Consider the following 13,271-nt stretch of genomic DNA (forward strand, 5'->3'; position numbering starts at 1 on the left):
ACTTCTCTTTTCCATGAAGAAAAGCACATAATTAAACTTCCTGTTAAGAATTAAAAAAGGTTTTTCATGATTGCTTTTACTCAGCAGGTATTGTGGTGTGATAATGTTCTTTTATTTTACAGACCCCTAGTTTGTTCGTTTGTTTGTTTTGAGGCATAAGGAATTTTGGAGACAGTCTCTTATTTCATACATGAGGAAACTCACTCTCAAATATAGTGACAACTGAGCTCAATCGTCGACATCCATACATTCATTTAGCAAAAATGTTCAGTGCTTGGCTTGCAGTGTACTCAGTGAGGCACTGTGGGGAGACAGACAGGACTATGAGGGGCTCCTGCATAATATTAATAAGTTAGAAGTAAAAATTTATTACAGAGCTGGAAGCATGTTACTGGTGGAGCTGAATCCTGCATACAAGTTTTTGTTTGGTATTCCCACCCCCCCCCCACCCCACTCTGTGCTAGGAAAAACAAAAAAGAAAAGCTGAGAGCCAAAGATTTTCATGGTAATTGCTTCCCAGATTTACTCTTTACCTACAAAGCAGTATGGTTTTTACTCCAAATTTTGAATTTGTGGAAATTAGGATAATTAGCTAGGTACTCCTAGCTTTTGAAAAATAATATTTAGTATTCTAACATTTTCTCCCAAGAAAATAGATATCCGTACATTTTTTATTTTTTCCATCACCAGAAAGATTAAGATTTGTGAATCAGGGAGAAAACAGTTTGCTTTCGATTTAAAAAAAAAAAAAAAAAACACCCAGCAGAAATATGGCAATAAAATGAATGAAAATGTGAAGCCATCTGTGTCTGAAATGATAATGTCAACTTAGCTTTTGTTGTAAACAATACAATTTGTTTAAGTCCACTTTTAAAGGAGAGTGTTTAAGAGAGCACACAAGGGGCACCTGGGTGGCTCAGTGGGTTAAGCATCCGACTTCAGCTCAGGTCAGATCTCATGGTTCATGGGTTCGAGCCCCACATCACGCTCTGTGCACAGCTCAGAGCCTGGAGCCTGTTTCAGATTCTGTGTCTTCCTTTCTCTCTGCCCCTCCCCCACTGATGCTCTGTCTCAAAATTAAATAAACTATAAAAAAAAGAGAGCACACAAACAAGGGGGAGAAAAGCCTTTCATTCACAGATCTGACATGTCACACATACACACACACACATACACACACACCTGTCCATATATGTACAAATGTGGTATGTGGCCTCCTGTGGCCCAGATAGGAAGTTAATACAGGTAATCCCCAAATATATCTCCGGTATTTGAACTATCACCTTTATCTGTCACTTGACAGTTGAGGTCCTTGTTACCTGTGACACTTGAAGCAATGCCACCATCGATCCCTATCAGCTCCTTGTATTTGCCTAGGCAGCAGATTCTTTTTCCTTTAACAAAACTTAAGTCCCACTTTCTGGCTTCAAATTTCCCAAGGCTGCAACATCTACAGAATACTGGTTCAGAGACTCCATAGCAACATAGTAACCGTGATTTTCCAACCTTCTCTCCCACATAACCTGAAAAATGCCCCCTCCCCTCTTCTACCGCTTTTGCCCTGTCCTAGAAACCCAGGCCAGGTCTCCCCACCTCCAGGGGCTTCACTGAGACCAAGCCTATTCAGCTCTGCCACCGGCTTTTATTTTGCACCACATCTTTGGCACCCAATAGTAAATGCAATAAATAATTTTGTTGAGTCCATCACCCGCCCCTCTTCCCTTAAATGAGAGGGTGAGTTCCTGAAAGGGTGTCCAGGAATATTTAAAAAGGGCCCTAAACATTTTAATAAATATGACTTGGTTACTTGATTGGAGCTTAGGTATTGTGAGACGAAAGGGAATCATTTCTTCCACCTGTAAATCGGATCATCCGCACCCTCCTTTCCATTTCAGCTGCCTGATCAGTAATGACTTACTTCCCTGATAGACTGGGAAGCTTGGGAGACCACCTGTAACTTGTGGACCCTGATGGTGGGGAGGTGGGAGACAGCAGGAGGGAGCTGCCGAAAGGCAGAAAACCTCTTCCTCCAACCTTTAATTCAGGTGTTCCCTATTAACTTAATACTATTAACTTAGTATTTCTTGGACACCCACCTGTGCAAAACGCCACCAATTTTAATGTTAGCTTTCAAAAAGAAAAAAAAACCCATTACTGCAGTCCCTGAGCCTATAAATTACTCACCTGCTGGCCAGGACGCCCTCCCCATTCCCCTCCCCCCGGTTCTCACAAGGGGTGTCTGGGAGGCGTCAGGAGGGGACAGAGAGCCGAGGCGGCGATCTACAGCGGAGCTCCAAAGGCTCACTCTATCGGCTACGGACGGGCTCGAGGCGTTGTCCCCGAGCCTGACCCTGCGCCAGGATGGATTGGCCAGTCACAACCTAACTGTCCTGAAGTGCCGCGGCGGCCCCCTCCCCCGCAGCCGGGAGGCGAAGGCGGGCCGGGGTTGGCTTGCTCTGCGCCGGCTCTGGGCGTGTGCCCCCGCCGCAGCTCCGCGGAGCCTCCGAGCCGCCTGCAAAGGGGGGCGGGGAGCGGCGGCGAGCAGCCCGCGTCTGCGGCTTCCTCCCCACGCCCGAGCCTCCTGCGCACAGCCGGGAGGACGCGAGCCCGAGCCTCGTCCCCACGCCGCGGCGCGCGGGCTCCCTGCCCAGCCGAGGTAACTTTTCTGGCCGCCGGAGCGGGGGGATCCGAGGGGGTCTCCGGGTTGCGAGGCGCGGAGGACGCGCCGGAGGCCGGGGGCGAGGCGCGCGGGGTGCGCGGCTGACGCGTGGCTCCGGCGCCGCCCGGACTGCGGGAGCCCAGCGCCCGGCCCGACCCCGGCCCCCTCCTGCCCCCTGGCCGGGACCCCCGCGGGGCCCGGCCGAGCCGGTGTGACGCGCCGGGGACGTGCCCGCTCCGCCCGCCGCTCTGCAGCATCGGCTGGGCCGGCGCGCGGAGCCTGAGCACCGGCCTCCGGCCTGGGGGCCTCCGCTGGAGCCCTCGCCCGGAGGGGCGGCTCGGTCCCCGCGCCCCTTCTGTACCAATTTGCCCCAATCCCCCATTTGGGGCGCCATGTTTTAAGTTCCCCCTCGGGCTGGGGGCGCGGGAGAGGCGGGCTGCGCGGGGAGGGGCGGGGGGCCGGGGGCGACACTGCGGCGCCGCCCGGGGCGGGCGGGCGGCCGGCCGGCCGGCGGGAGGGGCCCTGCGCTCGGCGCGCCGCGGCTGCGGGCTCGTCCCGGTTGCCTGGCGCCGGCGGGCGCGGCGCGGGGCGGATAAGGTGCGCTCGGCACAAAGCATCCCGGCTCCCGAGCGGGCTGGCCGCTTTTATGTAACTTGTCGCCTTCCCTGAACTGTGGGGCGGCGTCCCCCGGACGGCGGCGGGGGCTGCCGCCGGGCCCCTGGGGGACGAGGAGGGAGCGTCCTAGAGAGGTTGCTTCTTAGCCGGCACCTGCGGCGCCCCCTGCCCCAGCCCGCGGCTCGCCTGGCCCCCTGCGTAGCCGCCGGAGCCCGGGGAGGCCGAGGGGCGGGGAGCCGCACTGCTCACCTGGCGCTCGAGGGACTGCGAGCCGCCTCGGGAGGTGTCTGCGAGGGCGGCTTTGCGGCGCGCGGGGGTGGGGAGGCCGGGGCTTCGGACCGCGGGAGTCGTGGTCTCAGCCAGTTCCTGGCGGGTGTTTCCCGGCTCCTGCCGTGGGGGCTCGCTTTCTCGGCTTTCACCGCTCATCTCGCCCTACTTCTTCCCCTCCCCCTTTCCCCTCTCCCCTCCATCCCCCGCCAAGTTCATGTCTTCTGCAATGCGGTGGGTGTGGTTACCTAGTAAGTCGTAACTGGTCCTTTGCAGCGGGATCCGTCTTTCCTTTCGGGGTTTATACTTAACGAATCCAAAGTTTTCTGGGGTTTTCTCTTCCAGTTGCAGCCCAGGGTTAAAGTTGGAAAGGGATTGTTGCAGAACAAACGGAATGATAAAGAAAACATGTGGTATTAATTACGTGTGGAAGCTTGGCTGGGAAATCCTGAGAGGGCCAAGCAGTCCTGCTAACGCACTGCTTCCATTACGTGTTTAAGTTGGTGTTTCAGTGTTTTTACATGAGTCTTGCAGCCCTGCAGAATTGCTTTTGCAGATATCCTGCCTGACCTTTTGGGGGGATCCTTTTAGGCTTTCTGAGGTGGCTTAGGTGTACTAGAGTTTCCCTTCTTAGCATTAACATCCCTGGTGGAAGAGTCATCACACTTAAGTGCTAAAAACAACCTTTTAGAGTTTTCTCTAATATTGAAATCCTCAAGGGATCAAGCATGATAAATTTCCGCTTATATCTGGGAGCCCAGACCCAGGACTGATTACTGCAAATCAAGCAGAGGAGCCCCATTTAGAAAAGGGAGCACACCAAGCTTGAGTGAACTCTGGGGAATAGGAGGTGATTTATATTTCATTCAAAGTTTGTAAAACATGGATCTTAATTTTGGTTTCAAAGTTTTAAAAAACTTTAGTTGGAGTAACAACGTTGTGCAAGTAAATAAAGCCTAGATTGCGAAACACTTAGAATAATTTGTTAATTTCCGCAAGGCATTGATAAACCTGTCTGAATACTAAAAACTTTCTTATTTGCATTATAATGTTCTGATGGTTTAGAAAAGCAAAATGTATCAGATGCACAAGTTACTGCGTCAAGTTTAGCTAATCTACTTCAGGCAAAATATTTTTTTTGCAAAAAAAAACATTTTGTGAATGATTCATCAGTAACAAAAAGAGTAGCCACTTTAATTTGTAATCTCCCATTAGGTGAAGTATTGAGAAGGTCAAAGGTCAGTGTCTCTGCAAAATGTTTACATTTAATTTTCAAGTCCTTTCTTCTTCCTGAATGTGACTTAGGCTAAAGGCAGGGTTTTTTTTTTTCTTTTCTTTCTTTCTTTCTTTTTTTTTTTTGTCAATTCCTGTACAGTGCTTGGACTTTGGCCAACTTTGAATTGTGTTGAAATAGGAGACCAGGGATTTTTTTTTTCTTTTTTTACTTGATCAGAAGCTATTTTATATATACATTGATTTTTTTAATTGTTTGGTCAAATGCAATAGGGGCTGCCCAGGTGGAAGACAGGCAAGCCTTCGTATATTGAGAGATGTGATACTGTCATCATCTTGTGACTCTTTTCTGGATTTACTATATGTGGAATTAAAATATGGCATGAACTTTTTGTCCAGGGTAGTGACTTAAGTGGTGTAATATACATATTCATCTTTTAAGTTAGTGCTTAAAAAAGTATTAAAATTCACAAATTAGAATTCATGTCCTCTTCCCTGAAGTAAAACTGCAAGAGTAGGCTGAAAAATATACATGTTTGTCTTCTGTGAGAATTTAAGTGTAATGAAGAGAGAGGCTTCTGATTTACTTCACTGCCCTAATCCTCTTTGATTCCCAGAGTGTCTTCTAAGTATCCAACTACAGTTTCCCCCCTGAATGTCAGCTTTACTATGGAAGATAGACTTACTATTGAAAACCACGAATCAAATTCACTGTTTAGCACCACTTCATTTAGAGAGATCTTGGGTGGTGCAATTGCTACATTTATTTTTTCAAAAGGCCTGCTAGCTGCTAATTTGTTGGGAATTCATCAGACACTCCTGAGGGTTCCGCTGTCATTTGCCTTGGCTGCAAAGAATTGTGTGCTCAGAGGGAGGACTGGAGCAGTGAAGTCATTGCCCTGCCTGGTGTTGTGACATCACTATGGCTCAGAGGAAACAAGGGTGGGGCAGGCAGAACCAGACGGTCTGAAGCATCTTGCTGGCTTTAACTTTGCCTGATAAATGAATGAGACTCTCCTTTCTCAAGTTGAACTGCGCCATCAGGTATTGTGTGGAGAATCGGAAGGTAGATGTGAATTCAAGGCTGTGTAGGAGAGTGTGTTCCATAGGTCAGGGAAGAAGAGGGGTATTTGTGTGTGTGTGTGTGTGTGTGTGTGAAATGATGGCATATTCCTTTTATTGAGGAAAATATTGTAATCTTTAAAAGGGTCGTTTTAAAATTAGAGAGCAAGAATAATGAGTCTATATACCTATGTTTATGCACATAACTATTCTTTGTACTAAAACAGCATTCCTGCTGAATTCTTGGTTTAGAAGTGTCGTCTTTTAAAAGTAACTGTTTTCTGTAAAAATAGTGTATTTTCTGGGTAGGCAGTACCCAGTATTCTTTCTAATAGATTTTTAAGTGATGTGATTGCAATTGGCAATTGGTAAGGATGGAAAAAGCTAGAGATTTCACAAGCTTACAAGATATCTGCAGTGATCTGGGGTAATTGATTTCCATTTCAAGTTTTGTTTGGCAAATTATTTTATACATTAATGTTTTAATTGTAACTTAGATTTCTGGTGCACAGATGATCACAGACCCGTTTTACCCAAAGTAGTATTGAATAAATTATAAACAGAAGTCTGAAATTCTGAAACTGTGAAATACAGTTCGTATTTCTGAATGCAGTGTGGTATGAGCATGAAGAAGTGAAGGCCTATAGAATGTAGCTGCAGATTTTCATTGTCTTGTTTCTACCTCCTTGGTTAAGATGACTGCCTTGTATTTCATGTGAGTCTATTATGCATGTGAGGCCCTGGGCAGTTTCTTAACTGGGTAGCTCTTCCAGAACACATTTCCAAAGCAAGGGGGGTGGGGCGGGCGGTTGAAAGGGGAAGAATAACACAAGTAGAGAAGTTGAAATTAGATCCCAGGACTGCAGATCACTTGGGGAAATGTCTTCAGTATTGCATTTTTAGACCCTGTGGTGATTGGTTAAATTGCACACTTTAGAATGGTAAGCTTCTATTAGCACCAAACCTCTAATTCTTCTGTAATTTGCAGTAGGGAGAAAAAGCTGACAACTTAATTTTTAGATGGCTGACATTTTGATACATTGTTCTTCTAGCCCTTCCTTAACGAACTTAAAAGAAAAAGCAGAAAGGTCTGAATTGGACCTAGGAAAGAAACACAATATTTAACATGCTTCATGTGTTTATTTTTCTCTCCAGTTTTCCTTGAGCGAGTGAGTGCACGATGTGAGTAGGGTCTTCTGTTTCTTGGAGCTTCCTCCCCAAACCGAGCACAGGTCTAAACACTTATAGCATGGAGTAAATACATATGAACTTGCATGAAAAAATGAGGCCATTTGTGACGCCTGCTTCGCTACAAAAAACATTTGAAAGGGCTTCAAAAGCACTGCTGCTTTATTTAAAAATGAGAATTATCGGCCCCATGTATGCAGTCATTTTTAATGGCATGCCCCCCTTCATAACCAGCTTGCTGTTGTGCCCCTAGCTTGAATGGGGTGGGCTCTGAAGACTTTCCCCTATCAGAGAAGAGAATACTGCAGGTACCAAGAGAAAAAAGAATGGCTTCTTTTAAGGGCAGATCTGCAGGCGGCCTGCTTCCTCTCCTGCCAGCTCTAATTGGTGTCATGGAGGACGTCAGTGTAGAGGGAATTCTCAGAAGACGAGGAGAGGGATCTCTCTGAGTGAAGTGTGACAAAAGCTGAAAATGGATTAGGCCTGGGTGCTGATCTTGATCCTGATGTCAGACTAAAAAAGAGAATAAAAACTATTTTCTGTGGTAGAGCTCTCCTCTTTGGTCAGATCTGTCCATAGTGTTTACATCCTCAGACAGGGTATTTCTGTGTATTTATGCAAGCCCCCAAAACTCCCCATTTTAACATGTCTGAAATGGGGATAGGACTCACGGCTGCTCTCAGCCGTGTGGCAGAGAGACAGCAGGCAACTTATTCCAGTGATTAGAGCGTGCATCAGAAATTGGAGATTGGATGGCAGCTGATTGGAAGAAAATCTCAGAGGAGTAACGGGCACTGGTAAGAAATAGTGCCTCACCAATGAAGGTACCTAGGAGGTGGCATAGTGCGAAAAAGCAGAGACAACAGTAACGGAGCTGGCCAGCGATTCAAAGGAGTCAGAAATCTGACCAAGTAAAGAATTTGTAGGAATACCTTAGCCAGATTCTTTTCTTGTTTTGCTTTTAGGTTTTTATAAATGTTATTTTTGAGAGAGACCGGGTGCAAATGGGGGAGAGGCAGAGAGGGAGACACAGAATCTGAAGCAGGCTCCAGGCTCTGAGCTGTCAGCACAGAGCCCAACACGGGGCCCGAACTCACAGACCTTGAGATCATGACCTGAGCCGGAGTTGGACACTTAACCAACGGAACCACCTAGGCACCTCAGATGATTTTGTTTCTATGTATTTATTTCTGCAAAGAATACCTAAATATTCTAAGAGTTCTTTAAATAACTTGAAAGTAAGAATTCCAACATATGAGTCACAGCTTGATTGGCGGAGTGCTGTATAATGTGATCTCTTACAAGGATTGGTGTCATGAATTTTACAAAATCTGGTTTGTCACTTAGCGATGCAAATTTTTGTAAATGCTTTATAATGCTCAGTGCTTATTTATGTGGCCCATTCTGCGTATTAGTATTCTGTTTCTTACATGTGTCCCTTTATAGGAAACCTCTAGTGAATAGTCTTCATTTTCTGTTTTGGTCCTTGGAAGATGGTTGGACTTTGATGGAGATTAGTCATTCAGAAGACATTCCTGATTAGGACACTCCAGCAGCCAACAGGCCTAAATTTAGCTGGAATGTAGCTTTTACACTAGGGAGTAGTAGGAGATAAATTGAAGGAGGAAGTGTGGGGCCTGATTGTGGAAGGTTTTTAGATAGGAGGCTAAAGAAGATTTGGGGCTTTACCAGATAGTGGGGAGCCAGTGAGGGAAGCTGAGTAGGGAAGAAGGGTGTTTATCTGGTGATGAATGTAGGATGTGTTGGAAGAATAGGAGTCTGGAGATAAATGGTCTTGTGTTAATAGCCTATCTAATCCAGAATTTTTCAGAAATGCATTGTAAGGATTTCTCTCCATGATTGATATTTTGGCAACTCCATATATTTTTTTGTGGTCATGTTTAGTCGGAGATTAGTTGTTACTATTGGACTATTTAGAGTGGAAATTAGATATATGGAAGATGGGAAGATTTTCATGCTGTTTACCCTTCCAATTAAAATATCTTTGTTATGTGAGATATTTTTTAAAAATGCTTAAAATTGCTTAAATTCTAAAATACTCTAAAAGAAAAAAAATCTCATCCTCTAAAGTCCTCTGCTTTTAATATTTTCGGCAAACATCCTTCCGAAGCTATCCCTTGGAATGTATAATATACCGTAGTGGGTCCCGGAATCGGACAGACTTGGGTTGGGCTCCCTGTCTCGCGATTTAATGGTTCTGTGACTTGAGTCAAGTCTCTTCTTTGAGTCTGTTACCTAATTTCTAAAATGGCCCTAATGCTTACATCTCCAGGATATGAGAATTAAGTGCTACAACACATGCAAAGTAAGGCACATAGTCCCTGATACATAAGTGCTTAGTAAATAGCAGTAGCTTTATTTTATGTATGTACAGATTCAGATAGGTACATAATATTTTACAAGAATAGATTTCTAGCTTAAACATTAATATGTAACCATTTTCTGTTTTATGCAACAGTATGTCCTGGGAAGCTTTCTTGTGTATACAAGTCTATATCTACATCGTTATTTTTAATGGGAAATAATAATTTTCTTTGGGTCCTATACAGTACAGGTGAAGGATCATTACCTTAATGATGGTGGTTATTTGAAGTCTTGTCATCCAGCCCCTCCTCCTCCTGCTACTTGCGGTCTGTACTTTTCATCATTGTCTTGTAGCACACACATCAGAGAGCTGTAGTAAAACAGGACATTAAGCAGAATTAAAATCTCGAATGGTAGTTGTGTACATCTCAGTGTTGTGTGTGCATATTAGTTATAAGAAACTAAAACAATTATACTTTAGCCATATATTTCTTTGTCGAAAACTAGGAGTCTGGAGTTCTCTCTTGTCCAGCAAGAGAGAGGGTGCAGAAGTGAATACAAGAGAGGCTGATGTCCGGGAGGAGACGAGAGCCCCAAACAGGGGTTTCATCTCCATGTTTATTGAGCGCTCAAGATCTTTCACACATGGTGAATGTGAAGAAAACAAGATCTTACACACATGGTGAATGTGAAGAGAACAATCTGACAGTAATCATTAACTTGTATGTAAGAAGTAAAGGGTCTGGAGGGTAAGTGGAGTTTGTGATCAAGGTACATGGGCGCCAGATGGAAAGTAAATTCCTGCAGGTGATCTAACAAGTTACTCATGATCCCATCACAGTATCTCACTAGCTAACCTCATGTGCTTTCACCCTATGGTGTCGGCTCTCTGCCCTAAGCTTTTTTTCTAACCCATTTATGTAAGCAAGACCTATTTCCCCACATCTCTTGATTTCTTTTCACCTGTAGTGTATAGTCTGTTCACATGACCTCCGCTAGCACAGCTTAACCTTTAGGTCCCAGGTACCCACTGTCTCCCCACATGCATACTGGCACATTCCAACAGGCAGCAGACACCACAGCCTGTAAATGAACTACACTCTGAATTCAGAGCCCAGACACTGGAGAGTCTGGGATAGTTTAGGAGGTACGGTGGGGGCATTGGGCTTCCAGGGACAATCTGGTTCTGATTTCTGAACCCGTCCTTTGTCCTCAGCAGTGAGGGTTAACAGAGGTCAGACTCCGTTCACAGATTTCATGCAGGGTCTCCAGGGATGTGGGCCACTCTGTTATTTAATAGACTAGCCCATGTTTTTGATCCATCTTTGGTTTACTTGAAATACATCTGGTTTTGCCTATATTCATGTGTCTGAGGAAAATAGCTTTATGGTCTTAAGATGGCACTACTTGGAATGGCGCTAACTTCCGCTAGGTTGCCATTATGGAGTCTGAGCTTGAGGATGGCCTGGAAGTTGCTTGGGGATTTGTTTCTGGAGTTACATCATGGAGAGAGAATTCTTGACTTTTGTTTACTTTATGCCATTATTTTGTGCTACTAGGTGCTGACTTTTATTAACTTGAGCTTCAGAGGACTACTGTTAGTGGACAGAGTATGAGGTTGGAAAAAGTAGAGAAGCTGACTGGTTAGCTCAAGACATTTGGAAAGCACTTCCCTTTAAATTCTGAAATTGAGACAGCAGTAATTCATGGGGAAGAGCTGTATTGTACAATAGAATACAGTGAGTTGGAGTAGATACGGGTCAAAACATCTGCTCACCTTCAGTTAGGTACGTTTGGGCAGGTTGCTTCATTTCTCTGGACATTTCCCAGTTGTGAAATGGCAGTGATGGTGCCAACTAGAAGGCTGAAATGAGACCTTTAGATCCAAAGACACCTAGAGCCTGTGTAAATGAGAGTAGGCACATAGTAAACATTTTCCCATTTATAAAGCACTTTGTTGTTTGCCTACTTCACTTCTTCCTAGGGACCTGTGAGGAACTGTGAGGAGCCTCTAAAGCTAAATCTGCAAGAGGAGTGTGGAATTCTGGGGACATTCCACCTCAACCTCCGTGATCCAAAAGATGACCCTCAATGAGGCTGTAGACTGGTCAAATTTGCGATTCCAAATGACAGTCACAGAGGTTTGCAAGGAATTAGCCATGATGGTTTTCAGATCTTCACGTGTAACAGAACTAGTGGGGGATTTATTACAAAGCAATTTCTGGGGACCCGTCCATAGTTGTCACTCAGTAGGTCTGGGGCGGGGTCCAAGCATCTGTATGTCCCAACAGGTGCTTTAGTGGATGCTGATCCTGTGACTCTGGACTGAATTTTGTGATTGCTACTTTAAGGAATCTTAGCTCGACACCTTTCTAGTTTATTGGCTATTGTCTGGTGAATACGTTTTCTGGAAAGAGAATACACTAAATAGTACTAATGTTGGAGAGAGTGCTCAGCATAGAGTGCCCTGCCTTGTTTTCACTATGGCTGGCCCACCACTGAATCCCTTTTGTGGCCCTAGGAAATGAACTTAAAAGACTAAGGAAGTTAGGATTATAGGTTAGCTTTCTTATCTGTTAAATTGGGATGATGGTATTTCTGTAGCATAATGGTCGGGAAGATTAAATAAGTAAAGTGAAAATATGTGGCTCAGTATGTCTTCAGTTGGGGGTACTTTTCTTTCTTTTAGAATCAAGTATAGGGGCGCCTGGGTGACTCAGTCGGTTAAGCATCTGACTTTGGCTCATGTCATAATCTCACTGTGGGTTCGAGCCCCGTGTCAGGTTCTGTGCTGATGGCTAGCTCAGAACCTGGAGCCTACTTCCTATTCGGTCTCCCTCTCTCTCTCTGACCCTCCCCTGCTCATGCTGCCCCCCCCCCACTCTCTCTGTCAGAAATAAATTTAAAAACATTAAAAAAATTAAAATCGTGTATAAATCAGTGGAGAAGATACGCTTCTGTGAGTAAAGGTGATTCTATTGATCAAAATCATACTGAGCTATTTGGGTTTATAGATATTCTTAAACTGCTGTGAAGTTCTGTGTGTGAAAATTAAAGTAATTAAAAGCTTTGTGTCCAAATGTTACTATTTTTAGCGATCTCTCCTATAAGTGGTAAATGGCCCGAATACATGATAATGCATGTTAATTAGCATTGTTTTTCTATACTCCTGTCTAAGAAGGACACACTTCTCACTTCTCTCTGTAGAGAAGCAACAAAAGCCACTTGTGTTTTATACTTGTTACAGCAGTTTCTTAGGCTCTAAAGATGAATTCCAGAGGGAGTTTCCAGACCTTGGAGCTATAGCTGCAGTGTAGCTTGAAGTGTCTTAAGAGGCTCTCCTGACAGCATGGCTCTTGGTATAGAGAGGCCGCAAGTAAGAGGAGTTATTTAACCATCTTCAGACATTGACTTGTCTCCGTCTCCTTGCTATGTCTCTAGATGTCCCCAAACTTGAATCTTGGAAAGAGCTGTAAGAGTGCCTTAACATTTAGACAATAGATGTAAAGGGTAAAGGATGGACTATACACATATTAGTAAATTAAATTTCATCATCTCTTTTCCTTCTTCGTTTCCAGTAAAATGTTCCTCTGAGGCATTTACTGGTGTCCCTGTTCACCGTCCTACCTGTTATTTCCACAAGCTCTTATTTAAGAGTTGGGTTTCAGCCTGGTGATCTCCTTGCCCCCAACTTCCACTGGCTAGAATCGTAAACGACCTTCTGTGGACTTGCTAGTGCACCAAAGAGCCCGTGTTGCTGGTCAGATCAAACACTGCCCCTTGATTGAGCCTCTCCACTCTGCCCTTGGCTGCTTTCCACACTCTCTGTCTCCGTGAATGTTTTAACTGTCCTCCCCGGTGAATCCAGGTCTTCTTCACCCAGGCCAGCTTCTGTCCCAACTATTCCTTCTCCAAATGACTC

At 45.0% G+C, this 13,271-nt stretch overlaps 1 protein-coding gene across 1 annotated transcript in view; it reads left to right on the forward strand.

The window, feature by feature from the left end:
- The first annotated feature begins 2,552 nt into the window (after nt 1-2,552).
- EPB41L3 (erythrocyte membrane protein band 4.1 like 3) overlaps nt 2,553-13,271 on the forward strand; it is a 146,979-nt gene continuing 136,260 nt past the window's right edge. Inside the window, exon 1 of the mRNA XM_039219342.1 lies at nt 2,553-2,656. The gene's annotated coding sequence lies outside the window, so the exon portion shown is untranslated. The remainder of the gene's footprint in view (nt 2,657-13,271) is intronic.

The sequence above is a fragment of the Hyaena hyaena genome, unplaced genomic scaffold, assembly GCF_003009895.1.
Source record: "Hyaena hyaena isolate Hyena2069 unplaced genomic scaffold, ASM300989v1 scaffold_812, whole genome shotgun sequence".
In the NCBI taxonomy this organism is placed as follows: Eukaryota; Metazoa; Chordata; class Mammalia; order Carnivora; family Hyaenidae; genus Hyaena; species Hyaena hyaena.